General features: G+C 40.8%; 1 long non-coding RNA gene and 1 pseudogene across 3 annotated transcripts in view; one reads left to right on the top strand and one right to left on the bottom strand.

The window, feature by feature from the left end:
* LOC116642522 overlaps nt 1–24816 on the top strand; it is a 28658-nt gene extending 3842 nt beyond the window's left edge. Inside the window, exons 2-6 of one of the 3 annotated variants that reach the window (XR_004301349.1) lie at nt 7946–8093; nt 12393–12501; nt 13348–13515; nt 14025–14167; nt 21384–24816. This is a non-coding gene — a long non-coding RNA (uncharacterized LOC116642522). The remainder of the gene's footprint in view (nt 1–7945; nt 8094–12392; nt 12502–13347; nt 13516–14024; nt 14168–21383) is intronic. The other 2 variants (XR_004301348.1, XR_004301347.1) reach the window with 2 other exon arrangements.
* Nucleotides 7084–7193, bottom strand: LOC116642692 (annotated as a pseudogene).
* Nucleotides 24817–25036: the final 220 nt, after the last annotated feature.

Raw genomic sequence — 25036 nt, 5'->3', positions numbered from 1 at the left:
ACCAGATTATAAAAGTAAAATGAATGGTAAGATCCCATTTTGGAAAGCAAAGAAAAAACTACTCCTAACAGCAAGTTTAAAAGGTTGCAAAAATGCTGAGTGGTATGCTCTGGATTGCAGTGTTTTGATTCTCTCTTTTGAATCTTTCTGTATTTTCTTTTTTTTTTTTCAAAGATTTTATTCGACAGAGACACAGCAAGAGAGGGAACACAAGCAGGGGGAGTGGGAGAGGGAGAAGCAGGCCTCCTGAGGAGCAGGGAGCCCGATGCGGGGCTCGATCCCAGGACCCTGGGACCATGACCTGAGCTGAAGGCAGACCCTTAACGACTGAGCCACCCAGGTGCCCCTGAATCTTTCTGTATTTTCTGAAAAAATTTTCCGGCAAATGTGTTACTTCATTTAAGCAGAAAAACAAGGCATTTTCATCTAAAAGCAGAACAGAGCAAAAAGCACAGAAACATCTGAGATGAACAGTTCTGAATGAATACAATATCTAAAATTCTTTGTACTGAATTACAGAAGTGAAGAAGAGTGAAGAAGTGAATTACAGAACTGGAAGGCCATTGGAAATGGGATATGAAGGAATTGAAAAGGGAGAGGGTAGATCAGTCCTGCTCGAAAAATGCTGAAGTTCCCTGAGTTAGTAGCAGCAATTGGAACAGAGGGAAAGACATAGCTATGGTCTAAATACCTCAACAGAGGTCAATAAGAATGAGAAGAGAAGTGTCACTAGATTTTGTGATCTTTAAGCTTTCTTTTTTCTTCTTCCAAAAGTGTCACAAGAAAATATGAACAACATAAAAGAAATTTCTGAAACCTACAAATTCCACTTGTCCAGAAACAACCATTCTTAAAACAAATTTAGGTATCAGTTGGTCCTCTAGCATTGCATAGTTGTTTCTATTTCACTATTATATACAGAACACCCGTAATCATTCTTAGAGCTAAATCTTTGAGCACATCCTTATCTTCTTAGGATCGATACTTAGATAAGCAATTGCTAGGTAAAAGAGCATTTATATTTTTAAGATTTTAAATATTTTTAAATATTTAAAATAGTACCAAGTTGTACTTCTATAAAATGTCAAAGTAAAATTTCAAAATGTTATAAAATAATTCTCATACAAATACAGTTAAACACAGGTCAAGTTTTTAACTATCGAGAAAATCAGCAGTAAACAAAGCTGATTTAAAGAAAGATAAGAGAAATAATGTGCATACATCAGTATAAGAAAATACTGAAGTCATTCTAAACTATTGCTAAATTAGATAAAAATCTGATTAATGTCCTACAGAACATTAAACTATTACCTTTGGTGCTGTCCTCTTTACAGAACAAATTATGAGCATCTTAACAATTTTCTACAAATTAACAACTAAATTTCTTTCTTTCTTTTTTTTTTTTTTTTAAGATTTCTTTTATTTATTTGACAGGGAGAGACACAGTGAGAGCAGGATCACAAGCAGGGGGAGTGGGAGAGGGAGAAACAGGCTTCCCGCGGAGCAGGGAGCCCGATGTGGGGCTCAATCCCAGGACTCTGGGATCATGACCTGAGCCGAAGGCAGACGCTTAACGACTGAGCCACCCAGGCGCCCCTCTTTCTTTTTTTTTTTAAGGATAAGTTTTAGTTTATGCCTATTAAAGAAATTGAACCAATAATGAATAACTTTCCCAAATGGAAAGTGTCAGGCCCAGGGGGGTTTACTGGTGAATTCTACCAACATTTAAAGAAGAAATTATACCAATCCTTTACAAACTCTTTCAGAGGATGGAAGCAGAGGGAACACTTCCTAACTCATTCTATGAAGTCAGCATTACCCTTATACTAAAACCAGATAAAGACATTATAAGAAAAGAAAACTATAGGCCAATATCTGTCATGAATATAGATGCAAAAATCCTTAACAAAATATTAGTAAATCAAATCCAAAGAAGTATAAAAAGAATTATACATCATAACCAAGTAGGCTTTATTCCTGGTATGCAAACCTAGTTGAACATTCAAAAATCAAATAATGTAATCCATCACATTCACAGACTAAAAAAAGAAAAACCACATGATCATATCAATAGATGCAGAAAAAGCATTTGACAAAATCCAACACCCATTTATGATGAAAACTCTCAGTAAACTAGGAATAGAAGGGAATTTTCACAACTTGATAAAGACTATCTACAAAAAACTTAGAACTCACATCATACTTAATGGTGGAGAGACTCAAAGCTTTTCCACTAAGATCAGGAACAAGGCAAGGAGGTCCCCTCCCACTACTCATTTTCAGTATTATACTGGAAGTCCTTCCTAATACAATAAGGAAAAAAAAAAGCAAAGGCATACAACTGGGAAGGAGATATAAAACCATCTTTGTTCACAGGTGATACAACTGTGTAGAAAATCCAAGAGAACTGACAAAAAAACCCTCCTGGAACCAATAAGTGATTATAGCAAGATTGCAAGATACAGAGTTAACATTACAAAAGTCAGTTGCTTTCCTGTATACTAACAATGAATAAGTGGAATTTGAAATTAAAAACATGATACCATTTACATTAGCACCCCCCAAAATGAAATACTTAGGTATAAAACCAACAAAATATGTACCAGATCTATATGAGGAATACCAGAAAACTCTGATAAATGATATCAAAGAAATAAACAAATAGAGAGATATCTCATGTTTGTGGATAGGAAGACTCAATATTATCAAGATGTCAGTTCTTCCCAACTTGCCCTATAGATTCAATGCAATCCCAATCAAAATCCCAGCAAGTTATTTTGTTGGTATTAACAACCTGATTTTAAAGTTTATATGGAAAGGCAAAAGCCCCAGAATAGCTAACACAACGTTGAAAGAGAAGAACAAAGCTGGAGGACTGATGCTATCCAACTTCAAGACTTACTCTAAAGCTACAGTAATCAAAGCAGTGTGGTACCAGTAAAAGAAGAGATAAATAGGTCAATGGAACAGAATAGAGAGTCCAAAAATAGACCTCCATAAATACAGCCAACTGATCTTTGACAAAGGAGCAAAAGCAATACAGTGGAGCAAAATAGTCTTTTTAATAAATGGTACTGGAACAACTGGACATCCACAGGTAAAAAAAAAACATGGATCTACATGCAGACCTTACACCCTTCACAAAAATTCATTCAAAATGGGTCATAAACCTAGTGTAACACTTACAAAGCTATGAAACTCCTAGAAGATAACATAGAAGAAAGCCTAGATGATCTTGGGTGTGGTGATATCTTTTGAGATACAACACCAAAGACACAAATCATGAAAAAAAAATAATAAAGTGGACTTCATTAAAATGAAAAACTTCTGTTGGGCAAAAAGACATTATCAAGAGAAGTAGAAGACAAGCCACAGGTTGAAAGAAATTATTTGCAAATGCACATCTGATAAAGGACAGTTATCCAAAATATACAAAGAGCTCCTAAGACTCAACAATAAGAAAATAACTTGATTGGAAAATGGGCCAAAGACCTTAACAGACCCTTCTCCAAAGAAGATATACAGATGGCAAATAAGTGTATGAAACAATGCTCCCCCCATCATATGCTTTAATGAAAATTAAAATAACAATAAGATACCACTATGCACCTATCAGAATAGCCAAAATCTGAAACTCTGAAACACCAAATGCTGGTGAGGATATGGAACAACAGGAACTCTAATACATTGCTGGTGGGAATGCAAAATGCCACAGCCACTTTGGAAGACAGTTTGATGATTTCTTACAAAACCAAACAAATTCTTTTTTTTTTTTTTTTAGATTTTATTTATTTTTCAGAGAGAGAGAGAGCACAAGCAGGGGGAGCGGCAGGCAGAGGGAGAAGCAGGCTCCCCACTGAGCCAGGAGCCCGATGCAGGACTTGATTCCAGGACCCGGGATCATGTTCCTGCTCTTGCTGTGTCTCTGTCAAATAAATAAATAAAATCTTTTAAAAAAAAATTGCCTTAAAGGTTGCTGGAGGGGAGAAGGGTGGAGGGATGGGGTAACTAGGTGATGGACATAGGGAGGGTATGTGTTGTAATGAGCCCTGGGTGTTATATGACTGATGAATCACAGAACTGTACCCCTGAAACAAATAATACATTGTATGTATTGAATTAATTGCATTTAAATTTAAAAAATTGCCTTAAAAAAGACACATTTTCTTGAAATTTCACATGTAAAATGATGTCTTGTACTAATGCCACTCACTGATTCTTTCCACTGCTGCCGCTTCCTATATATCTAAGAGGAGGTGGTATTTATGTTAAGTCTGACTCTTCTGGTACCTCTCTCTCCGCACCATACCTACCTCTTGGAAACTAGCACCCCCAAATCAGATCTATCCCTCCACCAAAACTGGATTTATTATTATTTGATAAAAACAAAAGAAGAAAGTGACTTTACAGTGTTGCAGAATAGAAAGATTATAATATTTAGCAAAGGTCCAAGATTTGATCCTTCCCCTTAACTACCAAGGAGTGATATCTAAACAGTGGGACCCAGAAATTTAAAGAACACAGGTTAGGGCACCTGGGTGGCTCAGTTGTTGAGCAACTGCCTTCAGCTCAAGTCATGGTCCCGGGGTCCTGGGATCGAGTCCCATATCGGGCTCTCTGCTCCGCGGGAAGCCTGCTTCTCCCTCACCCACTCCCCCTGCTTGTGTTCCCTCTCTCACTGTGTCTCTCTCTGTCAAATAAATAAATAAAATCTTAAAAAAAAAAAAAAACACAGGTTAACTCAAGCATTCTATTTAAAACAAGAACTCTGTAGTCTGTGCTATACCTATTTTTGTTTTGTTCCTTTTTTTTTTTTTTAGAACTGTACATCTTTTTAACAAGCATTTCTCTAGGAATGGTGATTGTGTTTTCTATTTGCTATGGAAGCTATCTATCAAAATCCAAGCAAAGTAGTTCTTTTATCTTGGATGTGCGACTATAAATATGTTAGCATTCCTTTGGGAGATTCATAAAGAATTTATGATAAAGTTTTGAATCCTAGAATTCTTTCTTTTTTTTAAAGATTTTATTTATTTATTTGAGAGAGAAAGAGAGAGCACGAGCAGAGGGAGGGGCAGAGTGAGAGAGGGAGAGGGAAGGGGAAAGAATCTCAAGCAAATTCCCCACTGAGTGCAGAGCCTGACTCGGCGGGGCTTGATCTCATGAGCCTGAGATCATGACCTAAGCTGAAACCAAGAATGGGACACCTAACATACCAAACCACCCAGGTACCCCTGAATCCTAGAATTCTTGATGGTACACAGAAAAAATAAAAGGACTGGGACACCTGGGTGGCTCAGTCGGTTAAGTGTCTGCCTTTGGCTCAGGTCATGATCCCAGGGTTCTGGGATCAAGTCCCAAATCAGGCTCCCTGCTCAGTGAGGAGCCTGCTTCTCCCTCTGCCCCTCCCCCTGCTCATGCTGTCTCTCTCTCTCTCTCTCAAATAAATAAATAAAAGGACTGAAAAATGCTATTTAAGTCATCAAAAAGCACAGCATAGTTCCTAGAAGAGTATGACAAAACATAGCATGACTATAAAGGCATCTACCATTATCATTCTTTCCATGGTCCGTCTTCAACACTATGTCATTGTGGGAGTAGACCTATTTGCAGCTCTGCCCCACTCTCTTATTTTCATTCATTCACTCACTCATTCCTTTATCAAATATTTATTGCTTACTCTGTGCCAGGCACTGGGATATTGCCTAGGGATTACAATTGTGAACAAGACAGGCCAAATCCTTGCCCTCATGTAGGTTACATTCTACAAGAGCCCAAATTCTCCAATAGAGAACATCATATGTTCTCAGAAACCTGTGATCTTTCTTGGGAGCTGGCTTGACATTACTTTCTGCCTTTTACATCTTATCCTTAGTGGTGTGGACCACATTCTGCACTGCACAGCATGACCTTCTTCGCTCAACATTTTTTCTATCTACTGACAGTGAAGTGGAATTACAGTTTATCAGATCAAAGTTTGATCCAGCACTCCAGTATGTCCTAACACACCACTTGAGAACCACTGTCAGGAAAAATCTAAACAAGTGTGAAATTTAATTTGGTCCAGAAAGATACCTCTCAAGTGAGTGAAGCATCATGTTATAATTTTTTGTTTCCCCCATTGCATCTAGGTCAGTGCTCAGTACATGCTTGCTGATTTATATATGTTACTCTAGAAAGGATAGAACATCAACATATTATACATAATAAGCAACACAGTGAATTGCTAAAAACCGTGTTTGTGGAGGCAGACTACGCAAGTTTAAACCCTCGCTCTGTCACTTACTATGTGGCTTTGAGCATGCCACTTAACCTCTATAAAATGGGGCTAATCATGGTATCGATCTTACAGGGTGATAGAGAACTTAAAGGGTTGCATATATTAAACGAGTTACTATAAGCTAAGAGCTTATAACCAACAGTGGCATATTGGAAATGCTTCATAAGCCCCAAACTAAAACTATTGTTATTATTATTACTACCTAGTGAAAATGAACGAACAGAAAGGAATACAAGGTCTAATATATGTTTCTGTTTCTCTTTTATTTCTACATGCTAGCATCTTCCAACATACTCCCAACAGTGGAATAGGTCTTTATCCATTGTGATAATTTACTGTCAGGGAGCAATTGTTAGGACAATGACTTTTTCTTTCAAAGCATGGTCTTTGAGCGCAAAAGTAATACTTTTCCTGCTATGCTTTATATAGATGATAGATTTGAAAGAAAGCTTCCTGGGCCTAATAAGGCAAATTTCCAAAGCCAAGATGGTAACATTTAGCAGCATTTAATCTGGTCATTAGATTATGTAGATATCAAACCATCTGATGTAAGAGCAGATGATAAATGTACCCTTGTCTCTTTAGGAAATGGTGTAATCGCTGAATTCTATTTTCTTCTCTACTTTGTATTAAATGTTGAGAAATGTTGAGAAATAGCTATCTTTTGGCTCATTAAAAAAAAAAAAAACCCGTATATTTGAGAAACAAACCCCTTGACTTGTTAATATTCCATACCTGCCATGAAAAGGGGTGGGTGTGGGGAGAAAGAAAGAAAAAAAGATGTACATAAACTAGAATGACAAAGAGACTACTTGAATATAGTTGAAACTTGTAAGTTTCACCTATGTATAGGTGGCTTTTAACCTGGTAAGAACAGATACTACACTTGATCTTAGCCAAAAGGGCAAGATATGGAGGCTGCCGTTAGACAACAGGCTTGAGCAGCGGAAACCTGATCAAGGCAGAAGGGCCCAGAGTGACCCCGAGCCCCTGACTGAATCAAGGCGATCCACCTCAAAACACCCATAGGCCCAGGGGCGCCCGGGTGGCTCAGTCGTTGAGCGTCTGCCTTCGGCTCGCGTCGTGATCCTGGGGTCCTGGGATCGAGCCCCACATCGGGCTCCCTGCTCCGTGGGAAGCCTCCTTCTCCTTCTCCCACTCCCCCTGCTTGTGTTCCTGCTCTTGCTGTCTCTCTCTGTCAAATAAATAAATAAAATCTTAAAAAAAAAACACTAAAACACCCATAGGCCCTAACTAACCAATGGGTTATTTACAACCAGGCAGTCACCAGAAAAGGGAGAATTCCCTATGTCATCATACCTCCTCACCTTCCCTCTTTCAAAGCAGCCCTCAACCACGGCCTCCTTGCAGACAGCCTCTCCGTCCCTGTCCTGCCCTCCCCTCCCTTGTGGTGTATTCAGTACACTTCTGTCTCCTTTGTCCTGCCTCAGGTAATTCCTTTCACCGCCCACCCCCACATTTGGGGGCCCCCTTCCAATCGGGAGAGACACCACATTTAGACACCACAATCTAATCATTTACTTTTCAGTTGATTCTTTTGAAAACAGCCTAAATCTTGTCCAGTCCATTCAACAATGGACTCCACAAAATCAAATTATAAATACATTTAGACAACACTCAAAGCAAATTCTCTTGTCTTCTCAGGGTTAACTGATTCATTCCGGCAGGGTGCCAGTGTTACAGGATTTTTTTCCTTCGTCGGTGCCCACGGCTCTTGGTCACGCCACTTGGAAGAATGAAGAGGCAGACCAGACAGAGTGGTGGGCAGCAAAGCAAGGTTTATTGAGCCATGGTAAGGTGATAGTACAAAGCCACCGAAGAGGGAGGGGACCCAAGAGGGTTGCCACCGGAGTTTCCTTTTTTTTTTTTTTACAGATTTTATGTATTTATTTGACAGAGAGAGAGAGATAGCGAGAGCAGGAACACAAGCAGGGGGAGTGGGAGAGGGAGAAGCAGGCCTCCCGAGGAGCAGAGAGTCCGATGCGAGGCTCGATCCCAGGATGCCGGGATCAACACCTGAGCCAAAGGAAGATGCTTAATGACTGAGCCACCCAGGGGCCCCACCACCAGAGTTTCTAAGTCTAGGGGTTTTTATGGGCTCAATAAATTTGGTCCAGGCTGTTTTAATCTGATTAACCTTCCCTGCGCCTGTCATCCAATCAGGTTTTTGTCATCTATCTTTCTATCTATCTATCTCATGGGAAAGGCTGGAGGGCTCCTTCCAGGGTGGTGTAAAATCCTTTTAAGGGTGGTTTCCTCTTAGGGCAGGGCCTCTTGTCCCTGCCCACCTGCCTTCCAACTATCCTTCATCACCAGTAATTATTTATTGAGCATTTAATAATATGCTAAGCACTGCGAATGCCATGGTCGGCAGGAGAAACAATCTTCACTTTAATAGAGCCCGTATTCTATTGGGGAAGACTCAGACAAACAACCACTCAATGACCATATTGATGTGTACTACAAACAGGAAATTGTAGGATTTGTGACACAGACTAACAGAAGGTGCTAATTGGGTAGGGGTGGGTATGAGTGGAGGTCAGGGAAGGCTTCTATAAGGTGTGTCTAAGTTAAAGCCCGAAGGAAGGAGAAGTAGAGGGTCCAAGCAGAGACAATCGTATGCTTCATTTTACATGCTCAGGTAATTTTTATTACATTTCTTCACACGCATCAGAAACAATATTGAGATAATGATAAGCTGTTTTGTTTTGGGAGGCGAATTATGCTTGGAGACTGTTTGTCTTTGCCAGCAATTAACACAGGTTTGCTGTGGGAATCTCACAAGCCCAGAGCGTACAGGATAAGGTCTCTTAATAAACTAATAAAGAAATAACATACCCCAAACCAGTGATAGATCAATCACATAATTCCAGGCAATGGGAAAAGAAAGGAATAAAGTCCAAATGTAGTTGAGGGGTGCTTTTATATGAGTTGGTACTCAGGCTACCGGACTGCCTTCGAAACTGTTGGAGAAGAGTTGCCTTTACCAGGTAGGAGCTAATTGCCCCAAGGTCTTCGGAGAGCTATTTAGGTCAGCTACGCGTTGCCTTGCCCGAACCAAACATTCTTGGGCACTCCTCACAAACTCTTGGTATTTATAGTCAAAATGTCCCCTGGCCATTGTTGCTTCTTTGTGTGCTTTTATTGATAAGCAACCCCTCCTCCGTGGGGTCCAGAGTTCCTAAAACCTTTGGAAATTCCTGAGTGATGAGAGTTTTTCTAAAGCTGTCTCATGTTATGTTAATTAGGTGATTTTTTGGGACCACACCTAAGGAGGGGGCTAGTTGTCAGGAACACCAAACATGTGATTAGAAGGTTGGAACTTTCACCAACAGAAAAAAGACAGTCTCTTCAACAAATGGTGTTGGGAAAATTGGACAGCCTCTTGCAGAAGAATGAAACTGGACCAATTTTTTTATACCATACAGAAAAATAAACTCAAAATGGATGAAAGACCTAAATGTGAGGGGCGCCTGGGTGGCTCAGTCGGTTAAGCGTCTGCCTTCAGCTCAGGTCATGATCCTGGGGTCCTGGGATCGAGTCCCCCCGTGTCAGGCTCCCTGCTCAGGGGGGAGTCTGCCTCTCCCTCTCCATCTAACTTTCCCCCAGCCCATGCTCTCTCTCCCTCTCTTTCACATGCTTTCTCTCTCAAATAAATAAATAAATGAATAAATAAGCAAACAAATAAATAAATAAATAAAATCTTAAAAAAAAAAAAGACCTAAATGTGAGACAGGAATCCATCAAAATCCTTGAGGAGAACCCAGGCAGCAACCTCTGTGAGCTCGGCTGCAGCAACTTCTTGCTAGACACGTCTCCAAAGGCAAGGGAAACAAAAGTAAAAATGAACTATTGGGACTTCATCAAGATAAAAAGCTTTTGCACAGCAAAGGGAACAGTTGACAAAACCAACAGACAGCCCACAGAATGGGAGAAGATATTTGCAAATGTCTTATCAGATAAAGGGCTACTATCCAAAATCTATAAAGAACTTATCAAACTCAACACCCAAGGAACAAATAATCCAATCAAGAAATGGGCAGAAGACACAAGCAGACATTTTTGCAAAGCAGACATCCAAATGGCCAACAGACACATGAAAAAGTGCTCAACATCGCTCGGCATCAGGGAAATACAAATCAAAACCACAATGAGATACCACCTCACGCCAGTCAGAATGGCTAAAATTAACAAGTCAGGAAACTAACAGATGTTGGAGAGGATGGGGAGAAAGGGGAACCCTCCTACACTGTTGGTGGGAATGCAAGCTGGTGTAGCCAGTCTGGAAAACATTATGGAGGTTCCTCAAGAAGTTGAAAATAGAGCTACCCTATGACCCAGCAATCGCACTACTAGGTATTTACCCAAAAGATACAAATGTAGTGATCCCAAGGGGCACATGCACCCCAGTGTTTATAGCAGCAATGTCCACAATAGCCAAACTATGGAAAGAGCCCAGATGTCCATCAACAGATGAATGGATAAAGATGTGGTATATATATACAATGGAATATTATGCAGCCATCAAAGAAATAAAATCTTACTATTTGCAATGAACTAGAAGGTATTATGCTAGGCAAAATAAGTCAATCAGAGAAAGCCAATTATATGATTTCACTCATATGTGGAATTTAAGAACAAAACAGGATCATAGGGGAAGGGAAGGAAAAATTAAAATAAGATGAAAACAGAGAAGGAGAAAAACCATAAACTCTTAACTATAGGAAACAAATTGAGGGTTGTGGAGGGGAGGGGAGTGGGGGGGACGGGGTAAATGGGTGATGGGCATTAAGCAGGGCACCTGAAGTAATGAGCACTGGGTATTATATACAACTGGTATGAATCACTGCACTCCACTTCTGAAACTAATAATACACTATATGTTCATTAACTGAATTTAAATAAAATAAAATTTTTTAAAAACACAAAGTTGGAACTCTCAGTCCCACTCTGTTGGTCAGAGGGGGATGGGGCTTGGAGATTGAATCAATGACCAATGGCCAATGATTTAATCAACTGTGTCTATGTAATGAATGTAAAACCCTGAAAAGACAGGGTTTCGATGGGTTCCGGGTTGGGGAGCACATGGAAATTCAGGGAGAGGGGCAAGCCTGGGAAACTGCTCTGGGAGAGGCCATGCAGCCAGGACAGCCCCTCGAAGTACAGTTTTTTGGGAAGTCCCAGAAAAACCAGACATGAGATCAGAGAGCTGACCCAGGAAAGACCCCTCCCTTCCTCCACTTAAGAATGATGGGACGCACTTGGCATGGAAGTAATCCCTGAAGGCATTCATATACTACATAATGGTATGTGATACATTCATGTTGCAAGTATTGAGTTTCAGGAGTGGACATCTTATTTTGTGATCTGTAACAGTAAAGCGAGCAGAGAGGGAGTGAAGGCAGGTTTGCACTGGGCAGGGCCGGGCACCAGAAGACCAGCAGCAGCTCAGAGACATCGTCGCTTCCCCGCTGACTCACGCGGGTGGCAGGGCGCGGCAGCTGGGCCCTCAGCTCCTGAGATCCTGCCAGGTCTCCTCCTTCAGCCTTTGTGACCCCAGGGCCAGGTGCGGTGTGTTTACCCCAGACAAAGGTACCTACTGCTCCTGGAAGTCATCCTCACCTGGACGTGGGAGGCTTGGAGGCAGGGAGAAACCAACGTGGGTTGCCCTGGGGTCCGCGGACTCCAGTCTGTCCTTGCTTTCTCCTACTTTCCTTCCTGCAGGCCCAGCACCAGATGCAGAAGCAATAGCCTTACACAGACCATTTAATGAGCTTCAGCGATGACTCTTTCAAGGTCTAATTCTTAAAACAAATGCCTCACTCTGTATCACTCCTGGTGGTTCTACTCCGACTGAACTCCGACTGACATAGGGAGTTAAGCATATAGACTTCAAGGTCTCACAGCCTGATGGAACCACTTCCAGCTGTGTGACCTTAGGCAACTTATTCAACCTCTCTGAGCCTCCCTTTTCCCATCTGTTAAATGGGAACACTAATCCTTTCCTTCTAGAATTGTTGTGAGATTATAAATGAAAATCGCTTAACAGTGCCTAGGCTTCAACAGCATCCTACACTTTTCTTGTTGCCAGGTTTGGGGAATATAATGGAGAAGAAGACTAGCAAGTCCCTTTTCTGATCAGGCTGGGGGTCGAGTGAGGGATGCAGGCAAGTTAGCAAGAATGTAGTAAGTACAATGTGGTAAGTATTCCTATAAGGGGAAGAAAGAATAGTAAGGGAGGACTGGCTTAGTTTGGGTGGTGAGTGGGAGGCGGGGGGGGGGGGTATGTCAAGGAAGGATTCCCAGAGGAAGTAGCATTTAGACTGCGACCCAAGGGCAAGTAGAAGTCCTTAAGCATTCTGAGAAGAGGGCACCGCGCATGCAGACCTGAGAGATAACTGAGAGCCCGTGACTGCCATCATTGTTAGAGTTGGTTATATATGCCCAGTGCTGGCCCTGCCAGCCCCCACTGCCGGTGGGTCTTGAGTCCAGAGCAGGGAAAAGGGGTGGACCCTGGGAAGTGGGTAGAACCCAGAACTGCAGAACCTTACTGGGAGCCAGGAGGCCTAATCAGAAGCCAACTGGCCTGGCTGTGAGGCACCTCTAGACTGAGAGAGGAAATAGAAAGCACTTTTAGGGTTGGGTTCTAGCAAGCAACTGTGACTTTATAAGAAGAGGAAAAGGAAGAAGAGCAGAGAAAAAGGAGCCTGACACCATGTGTTACATAATGTGCCAGTGAAGGCCACGGGGAGGGCCATGTGAGGAGAGAGAGGAAACTGGAGTCCTGTGAGGGGTATTTGCTGAACTGGAACTTGGCAGGGTCTCTCCTTGACCTGTGTGCCCCCCGTTGTTACAGCATGGGAGGTTACTTGGCGGGGAGGGGCAGAAGGCCTTTATACACAAGTGATAAAGAGGGTGTATCTTCTTCAAGTGTCAGTCTTACTTAAAGATTATTTTGGGGGAAAAGGCCTATCTTATTTTAAAAACATACCCAACAGATATATTATGGAACAGAATGCAAATATTTATATTTTTTCTTCTTTTAGGATAAAATATAAGCCTTCAAAGGAATGTAACAGTTGAGAACTGTTTCCTGCTCTTCCCTTAGATCCTGGTTAGTGAGCCCAAGGTCCCTCTGTTCTGACATTGAGTGTGCTTGGGAAGAGAAAGAACTTGACCAGAAGCCAGTCAGCAAACACGAGCGTAAGGCCCAGGTGAGAGTCGGGCCTGAGCTTGCTTTTCCCTACAGGCTAGTTCTTACCAGCTCCCGCCTCTGGGACAGGCTACACAATTTGTAGGGCCCAGTGCAAAATGAAGAAGTGAGGTCCCTTGTTCACAGACTGGTAAGAATTTCAAGACGGTGAAGCCAAGAGCCCTGAGTAACGGTGCAGGTCCCACACTCACGAAGCTGGTTCCACTTCTCCCCCTCTACCAAACACACACCTGGGACATTTCTGAGACATCAGCTGAAGAGAGGGAGAGAATGAGAGAGAGAGAGAGGTGCTTTCCTCCAGTTTGTCCTATTTATAGACTTTCACACCTCCCAGGGTCTTTGACTTCCCTGAATGGTTGAGAAGAGGGTGGACAAGGCAAGATTCCACAGAGGTTCCATGTTGTGTTAGTCCTGCAGTTGTCCTTGATGCCAGCCCATGTTTCCCCATGAAAGTAAGTAGGAAGGCAAACCATTTGTGCCTACCCGCGCACACCTCCTCTGTGCTTACAGATCGATGGGTCAGGAGAACAGGAGGCGTGAGCTCTGCTACCTGTATTACATCATGGTCTGGTTGCATGATAGCTGAAGTCGGATGGCTGAGCATCTTCATCCAAAACCGCTATTTCTCAAGAAGATAAAGTCAGTCAGGGGAGGTAAGTACTAGTTCATAGAAAACAAGCTTCCTCTGCAAGTTGTCACTGTGAGTCCCAGCCCAGGACACTGATACACATTGCTGCTACAGAATATTTGGCTTAATGTTAGATGGGAACTCAAGGCAGTATGCTTCATGGGATTGGGCAATGCAGTGCCTCCTTCAGCATGTATATCCTTTCTCTTTCCTCTTTAAAGGATCTCCTTATGTGGTCAAAAATGTTACATTTCTCGGGGTGCCTGGGTGGCTCAGTCGTTAAGCGTCTGCCTTCAGCTCGGGTCATGATCCCAGGGTCCTGGGATCGAGCCCCGCATCGGGCTCCCTGCTCGGCGGGAGGCCTGCTTCTCCCTCTCCCACTCCCCCTGCTTGTGCTCTCTCTCTCGCTGTGTCTCTCTGTGTCAAATAAATAAATAAAATCTTTAAAAAAAAAAAAATGTTACATTTCTCATCCCACCCCCCTTTTTAAAGTTTTATTTAAGTAATTTCTACACCCAACATGGGGCTGAAACTCATGACTCCAAGATCAAGAGTCACTTGCTCTTCTTTTTTTTTTTTTTAAAGATTTTATTTATTTATTTGACAGAGAGAGACACAGCAAGAGAGGGAACACAAACAGGGGGAGTGGGAGAAGTAGGCTCCCCACCGAGCAGGGAGCCTGATGCGGGGCTCGATCCCAGGACCCTGGGATCATGACCCGAGCCAAAGGCAGACGCTCAACGACTGAGCCACCCAGGCGCCCCGAGTCACTTGCTCTTCTAACTGAGCCAGCCAGGTGCCCCCTTCAAGGCCTATTTCAGGAGTCACAATCTTTTCAGAATTTTTTTCTGACAGTCCTAGTCCTACATCCCTTTGTTTATGTTTTTCTGACTTATTTTGTAGTGTATTTTAAGCTATTTGCTCAATAACTATTTCAATAAATAGTTACTGAGCAACTACTATGCACCAGATACACTTATCTTTCTGTATTTTAAATTCACTCATTTATTCATTTATTGTCTCAAGTGCCACTATACCTGAACATTTGTGTCCCCTGAAAATTCAAATGTTGAAAACCTAAGTCTAAGGTGAGGATATTAAAAGGTGGGGTCTTTGGGAAGGACTTGAGGGTCATGAGGGTGGAGCTCTCATGAATGAAGTTAATGCTCTTATAAAAGAGACCCCACAATGCTCCGTAGCCCCTTCCACCATATGCAGATACAGCAAGGAGATGGCTGTCTCTGAACCAGGAAGCTCTTGCCAAACACCAAATCTGCTGACACCATACCCTTAACTTCTCATTCTCCAGAACTGTGAGAAATTTCTGTTTCTAAGTGACTCAGTATTTGGTATTTTGTTATCACAGCTTGAACAGACTAGGACAAGCGCCTTCTATGTCTAGGTGTTGGTTTACAATGGTAATCCCAAGCGACTCAGTCCCTGCTCCTGTTGTGGTGGCAGCCTGGTGATAGGAGAGTTCTTGCTAGCTTTTTGGAAGGCAGGAACTGCTTATGACTCATCCTTGTGTCTCCTTCAGCAGTAATCTCAGCCCCTTCCCCTTACCATCTGCAACATCAACAAAAACAGTTGTTGCATTCAATGGAATAGATCCTATTTCAGTAGCACGTTGTGACAAGAGAAAAAGTCTGTCACAACTCTAGACAAATATTTTGCTAGTTTGGGGATTAGTTATAATGTGAATGCCTTAACCACAGAAGTCAATACCATGTGTTTATGGTAGCTTTGTTAGTATTGCCACATAGAAATTCATCAGGCATAAATTGTCCCCAGTCAGGTTTTCTATTTTTGTTAGCCTTTTTACAATTGCTTTTATTAGGTATTCCTTCATGATGTCTTGGAGAGCTACCCCATAAAATTATTAATGCTGGCTATTTGGTGGTTCTTTCAGGACATTGCAAGATTTATGAGCTATGTAGGTGGCAATGAAAACTTCATAGCATTTTTTTGTTGCATATTTTCTGTGTGCCACAGAGTTTAGGGGAAAAAAAAAAGCAAAACAAAAAACCATTAAGAACATTATATGCTCCTGGACCAGCACAGATTTGTGGGGTATTGCCTAAGCTTGAGGAGTATGCATCTATATTTCTTCAATCCCCTCTCTGTTCCTATCACTCTGAAACTGCCCTGTCAAGATCTCCAAAGACCCCCAATGGCCACTTCTCAATGGCTCCTTTGCTGATTTCTCTGCTTATCCTCTAAGCGGTGGTGTTCTTGACTCCTCATCTTCTCCATTTACCCTGTCTTTAGATAATCTCATCTAACCCCATAGCTTAGACTTCCATCTATATGCCAATGACTCCCAAATTTAAATTTTTATCCCTGACCTCTCCTCCGTGCTCCAGACTTACATATCTAAATGTTCACGTGACAATTCTACTTGGATGTCTAATAGGCATCTCACACTCAATATTTTTTGAAGATGTGAGTCTTGATTTCCCCCTACAACCTGTTCCACCAAACTACCCCTCCCCAGCTTTTCCATCTCAGAAAATGACACTATAATACATTCAGTTACTCAAACTCAAACCCAGGAATCATCCGTGACTCCTCTCTTTCCTTTCCTCACCGCCATATGCAATATGTCAGCAAATTCTGTTGACTCTTTCTCCAAGTATATCCTGACTTTGCTGCTGACACCTCTACAGGTCCCATCCTGACCCGAGCCACTGTCATCTCTGTCCTAACTGCCCTCCCTGCTCCCTCTCTGGCGTCTATAGTCAAGTCACAACCCAAATGCCAGAAGGTTTTGTTTTAAAACATAAGCATAATGTCATTCCCCTGCTTGAAACACTCCAGTGGCTTCTAGTCACACTTAGAATCAAACCCAAAGACTCCTCCTGACCTCTCAGACTCCACGTAAACTGGCCCTTGTCTACCTCTCCCCCTTCATTTCCCTTGGTAATCCTACATTCTAGCCACAATACCCTGGAACACACAGAGCTACCTCTCACCTTAGGGCCTTTGCATTCGCTCTTCCCACATGTCAGACATGTTCTTTTTCTAGACCACCCCATGTCATCCTTCTTATCATTCAGGTCTTAACTTCAATGTCATCTCCTCAGACAGGCCATCTTTGACTACTCAGCTGTAGCCCCCAGCCCATGCCCCCGTGGTCACTTCTCTTCACAGCACCATGTCCTATTTTCATCATAGTGGTTATCATTACCAAATATTTCCTTATTATTTGTTCATAGATTTATGTGGGGAACATGCCTAGAATGTAAGTTCCATGAGAATAGGGACCTGATCACCTTGTTCAGTGTTGTATGCCCTGGCACAGGCTAAGTCCTTAGTTCATGTTTGATGATTGAATAAAGAAATGATTAAGTGTCTTTTACAAAAAGCCAGTCCTGTTCATAGGTTGTTATCTAAATTATGAGACTCAGAGGTATCTCAAACTCCCAGTTGCCTAGCCATAATTTCCACTTTCATAGTCACTCCATTGCCACTGTCCTGAAATATTGTTATTGTAAAAACAAAAACAAAAATAAAACCCCAAAACAGACAGGAGAATAGGATGCTACCTTGTTAATACATTAATTCATCAAAACATGAGACTGAGATAGAAATTAGATTATTTTCATTCTGAAAATCAGAAAAAGTGGGACCAAGAACAAGTAAATTATAATGGAAGTGTTCAAGAGAGAATATGAAAAGTTGGCTACGTGGTGATGCTGCCCAATCAGGACAGATAAGGGTGAAAAATTAGCTGATGGGAGGAGCTTGATCCCTGAGAGGCCATAATTGGAGAGAGGGTAAGGCGAGGGTTTGCTGAGTACTTTTTACGAGCCAGCATTAGTAGGTGACTTAAGGATAGGAGGAAGTAAAACACAGACTTTGGGCGTCACTGCCTTTTGAGAAAGCTGACTTACGGTGATTTCTGATGAGCAAGGATAATCATGCTTAATAAATAGGCACAAACATTTCAGTTCTGTCATATCCCCAGTCTTCTCTCCTAATATCAGCTTATATCTCTACAAGCAAAAATCAGTTAGCTTAGGGGTTTATAAAATTCCCTAAAACACAAATGTAAAAGTAAATGTTACTTTGCTGATTTGGAATGGATTCTGGCAAGAATTCCCAGATAAACATACAAATACATTCTTTGTTCATTTCTACGAAGAGCCTTTGTATGGCTTTTGAGGCCTAGTCTAAATCAGTTACCGTAAGAATTAGTGTTTCTGATAGGTGTTGGCCTTGTAAAACTGGAAAAAAAGGAATCATATTTTCTATAACATATGAATGCACAAGTGATTCATTCTTTGGCTTAGGATGGAAACTTTTTTTTTTTTTTTTTGGCATTCTTGATTCATCTTTCTGCATTAGCGTCACAGATTTTTCTCAATAAGATGTAGACACTGGATAGACTTCATTCACAAGGAAACACCAAGATAAATGGAGTTACTGATATCCAGCAATTTGAAACTTGTAAATATTTATGAGAAAATTATATCTTTGTGTGGATTTCTGTTTGAAACTTGTATGTAACTATTATGTGCTCTAGGTTCTCTTTAAATTGTGGATTCTAGTATTAGTATTGCCATGCTCTATGGCAAAATCACTATGAAAATTTTGTATAAAATAGCTACATTGAATCTCGAATAAAAGGGACAACCCAGCTTCTGTAGTCATATAACCCTTCTCCCAACTGAGCCTAGAGCATCACATTTTGCAATCAGTAACCCAAGTTCTAGACCAGCTAGATAATTTCTGGGGACTAGTGCAATATGAAAAGGTGGGGCCCTGGGCGCCTGGGTGGCACAGTCGGTTAAGCATCAGCTTTCGGCTGAGGTCATGATCCCAGGGTCCTGGGATTGAGCCTTGCATCGGGCTCCCTGCTCAGTGGGGAGTCTCCTTCTGCCTCTCCCTCTGCCCCTCACCCTACTCATGCTCTCTCTCTGTGCGCTCTCTCTCTCTCTCTCTCAAATAAATAAATAAATAAATAAATAAATAAATAAAATGTGGGGCCCCTTGTTAAAAAATTATTAAGAATTTAAAAAAAAAATGCAAGATGGCAATCCAGCAATCACACTGCTGGGTACTTACTCAAAGAATACAAAAATCAAAGGGGTACATGCACCCCTGTTTATAGCAGCATTATTTACGATAGCCAAGATTTGGAAGCAGCCCAACTGTCCATTGATTGCTGATTGGATAAAGAAGATGTGATATATATAATGGAATATTACTCAGCCATAAAAAGAATGAAATCATGCCATTTGCAATGACATGGCTGGAGCCAGAGAATATAACGCTAGGTGAAATGAGTCAGAATAAGACAAATACCTATGATTTTACTCATATGTGGAATTTAGGAAACAAAACAAATGAGCAAAAGGAAAGAGAGAAAGAAAGAGAGAGAGAGAGAGAGAGAGAGAGAGAAACCAAGAAATAGACTCTTAACTATAGAGAACAAACTAATGATACCAAAGGGGAGGTAGGAGGGGGGATGGGTGAAATAGGTGATGGGGATTAAGGAGTACACTTGTTGTGATGAGTACCAGGTGTCATATGGAATTGTTGAATCACTATATTGTATACCTGAAACGAATATAGCACTGTATGTTAACTAACTGGAATTAAAATTAAAACTTAAAACACAAAAAGAATTTCAAGATGGCAACAGCAGAGCATTAGGCCCAGCATGGGGCTTTCTAAGTATGGACCCCTCAGTGACCACATAGGTCTTGAGCCCAGGAAGCTCTGAACCTACCTTTCCCTGTGTGCAGCACAGGTAAGAAGAATAACACACTTTTGGGTAAGCATGCTATAACCTGTAACAACTGAGGGAGGGAAATCAAGTTGTTTCTGTAATTGTGATGTTCAAGTAAGAGAAAATAGAATTTTAAAACAATTTGCTAGTGTAAGGGTTTCTCCTGACAAGTCTTCTAATTTAAACTTAGAATTTTAGTAAGAGCTTCAAAATCACTTTAGAGTATTACTCCCAAATATTTACTTGTTCATGAAAATATTTTAATGCTTCCCCTCTAGTCTGGTAGTTCCCAGACCTGGCTGATCATCATAAATACTTTGGGACCATTTAAAAAACACAGATTTCTAGGCCCAAGGTTGTGGACTTAGGTTGCCAGTGAGAAAGTATATAGAAAATATATAGGAAATCAATCAATCAATCTATCTATCTATCCTTTTTTGGCCTACTTATCTTGACTTAAGTAGAGGCTCTGCAACTTAGTATTGGGAATTATCATCCTTAGCAAAAATTAGGAGAGTTTGTTAATTTCAACTTACTGGATTGATCCAGCCATTATCAAATAGAATGCTGTGGGACAGTGGTCAGGAGGACTGGGGTACAAAAGTGTGAGGAGGACAGGAAGATTTATGAGAAAAAGAATGTAAATATAGTCTTTCAAAAATTTGTATTATATGTTGTTATTTTAAAAACAACTGTATAAGCTAGAACGCCATCATAAGTATACTTAAATTGTAAACCTTTAAAATGTTAGATTATTTTCACTATTGTATCTCATGGTCTTTTTAATAGGTTTTCAAGATATTTTTAGTTGTGGTAAAATACGTATAACATAAAATTTACCATCATAGCCATATTTAAGTCTACAGTTCAGTAGCGTCAAGTATATTCACATCATGGTGCAACTAATCTCCCGAAGTTTTTCATCTTGCAAAACGGAAACTCTTTACCCATTAAAAATATCTCATTTCCCCCCATTCTAACCCTTGGTTCTTCATTCTACTTTCTATCTCAATGAATTTGATTACCCTAGGTACCTTATATGAGTGGAATCATAGAGTATTTGTGTATTTGTCTTTTTGTGACTGGCTTATTTAACCTAGTACAGTGCCCTCAAAGTTCATCCATGTCATAGCATGTGTCCGAATTGCCTTTCTTTTTTAAGGCTGAATAATATTCCATTCTATGTACATGCTACATTTTATTTATCCATTCATCCATTGATGGATACTTGGGTTGCTAGTCTTCGCTTTATATTCCCAAAAGACCTTACCAAGACATTGCTTCAAAACAAGCACAGTGTTCTCCCCAAAAAGAATTTTACTGAATAACATTTCTCCATTGTTACCAATAGCAAATTTGTGGTTTGGCTGCTATGTTAAAAAAAAGCGAGTCAAGCCATCATTAGGTAAAGTATCACTACTGTTGGAGAAAGGTAACATCATTTGAGAGTTTCAGGGTCTCCATTGATAAATGCTGTCTAAATGGTGATCTTGACTTGTCTTTGCAGCTCATTTGCATGTGGTAGCAGCAGAATTAATAGAAGGTTTAGCAAAGAAGGACTTGATTTTGAAGACTGTTTTTCTTGCCAATGTGACTTCATGGAAAAATGAAGTTCATCAAGTTCATGTAAACTCAGCTGGAACATTTATATGCATGTGGTAGAGTTAAGGAAATCCATGAACTTTCTATAAACATCCTGAATGCGCTGTGTTAGGGAGCTCCTGGCCTTCCAATTAGTTCCCTTGCTTCCTTTTCCTTCCACCTCATCCTCTTTGATCAGAAATATATGTGGCTTCAGTCCTGTATGAGGCTTCTGCTTGCTTTGTGTAAAGGAAATAAATAAGAAGAGAAGGTGTGACTCATTGGCGGGTAGAACAAGGAAGAATGAGTGAGAAAGTGTCAGGTGACAGATCCACAAGAAGCATGTTAAAGACTTAAGGGAAGTGAACAGACACATCTTAATATTTGTATTGATAAATGGGACCAGAGAGAGACTGTTGAAGAAACCTAGCAGAAGTTTAAAGCATGAAATGGAAAGAAAGAAGATGGATAATCAGCTTTTTGCATCTATTTCTTGAGCTGAGCCAATTTGGACAGAGACCTGCTCCCACAAGTCTACAAACCAATGTGGAAAAGTTGATAAAAACAAAACCAAAAACATTAAATGTAGAAATTCCCGGACCTCTGTCCGCACTCAGCTCCCAGAATGGGACAGTTTTCCAGACCTTACCCTCCAGGTAGGAGATTGTAAGGCTCTTCTTACAGTCCAAAGGGAAATACTTAAAAATACTAATATGGGGGGTAGAGGATGGGGAGGAAAGTGTCAGCAAATAATCCACCCATATTACCCTGGACCTAGAGTGAAGATCAAAATTACTAAGCCTCTTTCTTGAACTTCCAAACAGTTTTTAGTCTCGCATTCTTAGTTGGGGCTGTTAATAAGCAGAATAGACAAAAGTCCTGTTCTCTATGAGCTAATTACATTCTAATGAGGGAGCAGAAGATAAATGGGTAAAATATTATATAGTATTTTAGAGAGCGATAAATGCTTTGGATAAAACAGGTGGCGGTGGTTATGAGAAGCCATTTTGGGAGGGTATTGCCATAGTAGGTGACGTTTGGGTTGGGAGGGAAATCACACGCACCTACTCAGCCTGCCATCTTCCCGCAGAAGCTCTGCATCTGAACCACTTTCATTTTCTGAAACAGACTTGCTTGCACCGGCCTGCAGCCCTTCCTGTGTTCAGTTCCCTTGATCCGGGGCACTGGACCCTCGTTCCATCTGACGCTCCACTTCTGTCAGAATGAGATTTGGGGTTGTGCTTAAAATTAACTAGGTTAGCCTCACCTATTTATTTATTTTTTTGCATAATCAATGCAAGGAGAAAAAGCTTCAGGTATTTTCCTTATGCCAAGAAAACCAACAGCCTTCTTATACTGGTTGAGTTCATTCTATCAGCCTCCGCGAGGTCTTTACTGGTTCATTATCACAAGGCTGGCGAACTAGTTTAGCCTCGGATGACAAACAGTTTACTACATCAGGTGAAGACACAGGATTCTCGGCAGCAGCAGTCGAACATGTAGAATGCCGTTCTGCAGGACAAACATTCACAGTCTCCAGGTAATGAATCAACAGCTCACCTATAAAAACACACCTCTGAGTGTTCCAGGAGCACTCTTTGCCCTTCTTAGTAAACAAGGAGAAACCTAGCTTTATGATCACAAGATAAAGAATCATTATAGATCTACCTTTACTGGGAACAGGTGTGTAAACATTCTCTAACCTTCTTCTGTATGTTTTCAAACAGAGGGTAGTAACTAACCTGGTGCTATGTGAAGTTAAAAGCACCTTCTGCCACAACATGAAGTTTCTCGTTTAGCACCACTGAAATGTCGATCGTCTCAGCTACGATTTTAAATGAAGGTGAATCCAAAAATTTGGAAGTTAGGGTCATTTTATTTCATGCTTTATACCTCAGCTTGCTCATCATTCCTTTAGGAAGCCTTCCCTGATCCCCTAAGAAGGGAATTGCCACCTGTACTCCCCCATCATATACTTATCACATTGTGATTGTCTTTGCCTATTTCCCAATTTTGAATGCCCCAGTAGACTGGACACTTCCAAGAGCAGAAACTAGGTTTATCTTTTTCTCAGTTCAATCCCCAGGGCCCAATACAAAGACCAGCCTCCGCAGGCACGGAATAAGTATTTGTTCAGCAAATTATTAAAAATATAAATGAACAAAAAGCTCAACATCATGATAGGGCATTAAATAGTTCATATACCTTAAATCTCAACAAGTGTTCACTATTATTTATTAAGATGTTCATTTGAATTTAAAATAACATTGAAAATGCTCGATTAAAAAGTTAAATGTTGAGCTCTGTTCCAACGTCGCCTCCTCAGTGTGCCTTCTCACAACATCCTATCTGAGATCGTACCTGCATCACTTGCCCTCTCTTAACCCTCCTGCTTTTCATGGTGCTTATAGAACCACCTGACGCTGTACATCTTGTGTCTTCCTATTCTAGGGGATCTCTGTGTGAACAGAGATCTCCGTTTACTACCACTGTATCCTCAGTGCCTAGAACAATGCCTAGCATATGGTAGCAGTAAATGAATAATCCTCTTTAAAACAAATATAAGTTACTAAAGACTAATGTTAGTGAAGAGTAATTGTCGGGGTAAGGATGGAGTTAATGATTTTTTTTTTTTTAAATGAGAAGAACCCTGGATATTCTCTGAAGTCCTGTGCTTTTAAACCCATTTGACCATAGCCCATAGCAGGGACGCATTTGACGTAGTGACTTGGCACATCACGTGAAGTAATATCTACCTTTATTACAGGTGATGCTTTTTTTTTTCCTTTTCTTTTCCCTTCCATTCTATTTCATTAAAAAAAAAAAAAAAGCCAGTCTGACCCACTTAACTGATTTCCTAACCCACTCACAGTTTGAAAAACATTGATCTTTTACCTAATAAAATACCTGACTCATGAAAATAAAATAATGACTGCCTTCCCCATGGCACTACAGGTGTGTGTGTCCTGAAAGTTCCACGATAGCTCTGTTGATTGCTGAAAATAGACCAAGAATTAGTTCCAGCCCAGTAAGCTTATTTTATTTTTTTAGGTCTGTTGGACACGTTTTTTCCCCTAAATAATTTTATTTATTCGGTGTTGTTCAGAAGATAATTTTATGCTGTATAAATAAAATTTCTTAATATCCCATCATATTAATTAAAATTTCTTCTCGGGCATATTTAGAGGAGGGAGGAAAGGAAATTTAAAAGTCATTATATTTGAAGTATCAAGTGTAGATAAAAAATGTCTTTGGCAATGAATGGTTACAATAATTTTGTAGGGCATAGAGTTCCTTAGATATCTTAGAAGTTTTCTTTATTTTAGGGGCACCTGGGTGGCATAGTTGGTTAAGCGTCGGCTCTTGGTTCAGGCTCAGGTTGTGATCTCAGGGTCTCGAGATCGAGCCTGCCCCTGCACTCAGCATGGAGCCTGCTTAGGACTCCCTCTTTCTTTTTCTTTCCCTCTGCCCCTCCCCCCCTGCACTTTCTCTGTCTCTCCCAATAAAGAAATCTTTAAAAAATTTTTTTTCTTCATTTTATAAGATAGGACCTTAGACAGAAGAAAATTTTAGACTGAG

This window comes from Phoca vitulina, unplaced genomic scaffold (genome assembly GCF_004348235.1).
Source record: "Phoca vitulina isolate PV1807 unplaced genomic scaffold, GSC_HSeal_1.0 scaffold23, whole genome shotgun sequence".
In the NCBI taxonomy this organism is placed as follows: domain Eukaryota; kingdom Metazoa; phylum Chordata; class Mammalia; order Carnivora; family Phocidae; genus Phoca; species Phoca vitulina.
The sequence above is the reverse complement of the archived record's forward strand: the minus strand, read 5'-3'. Positions and strand labels throughout refer to the sequence as shown.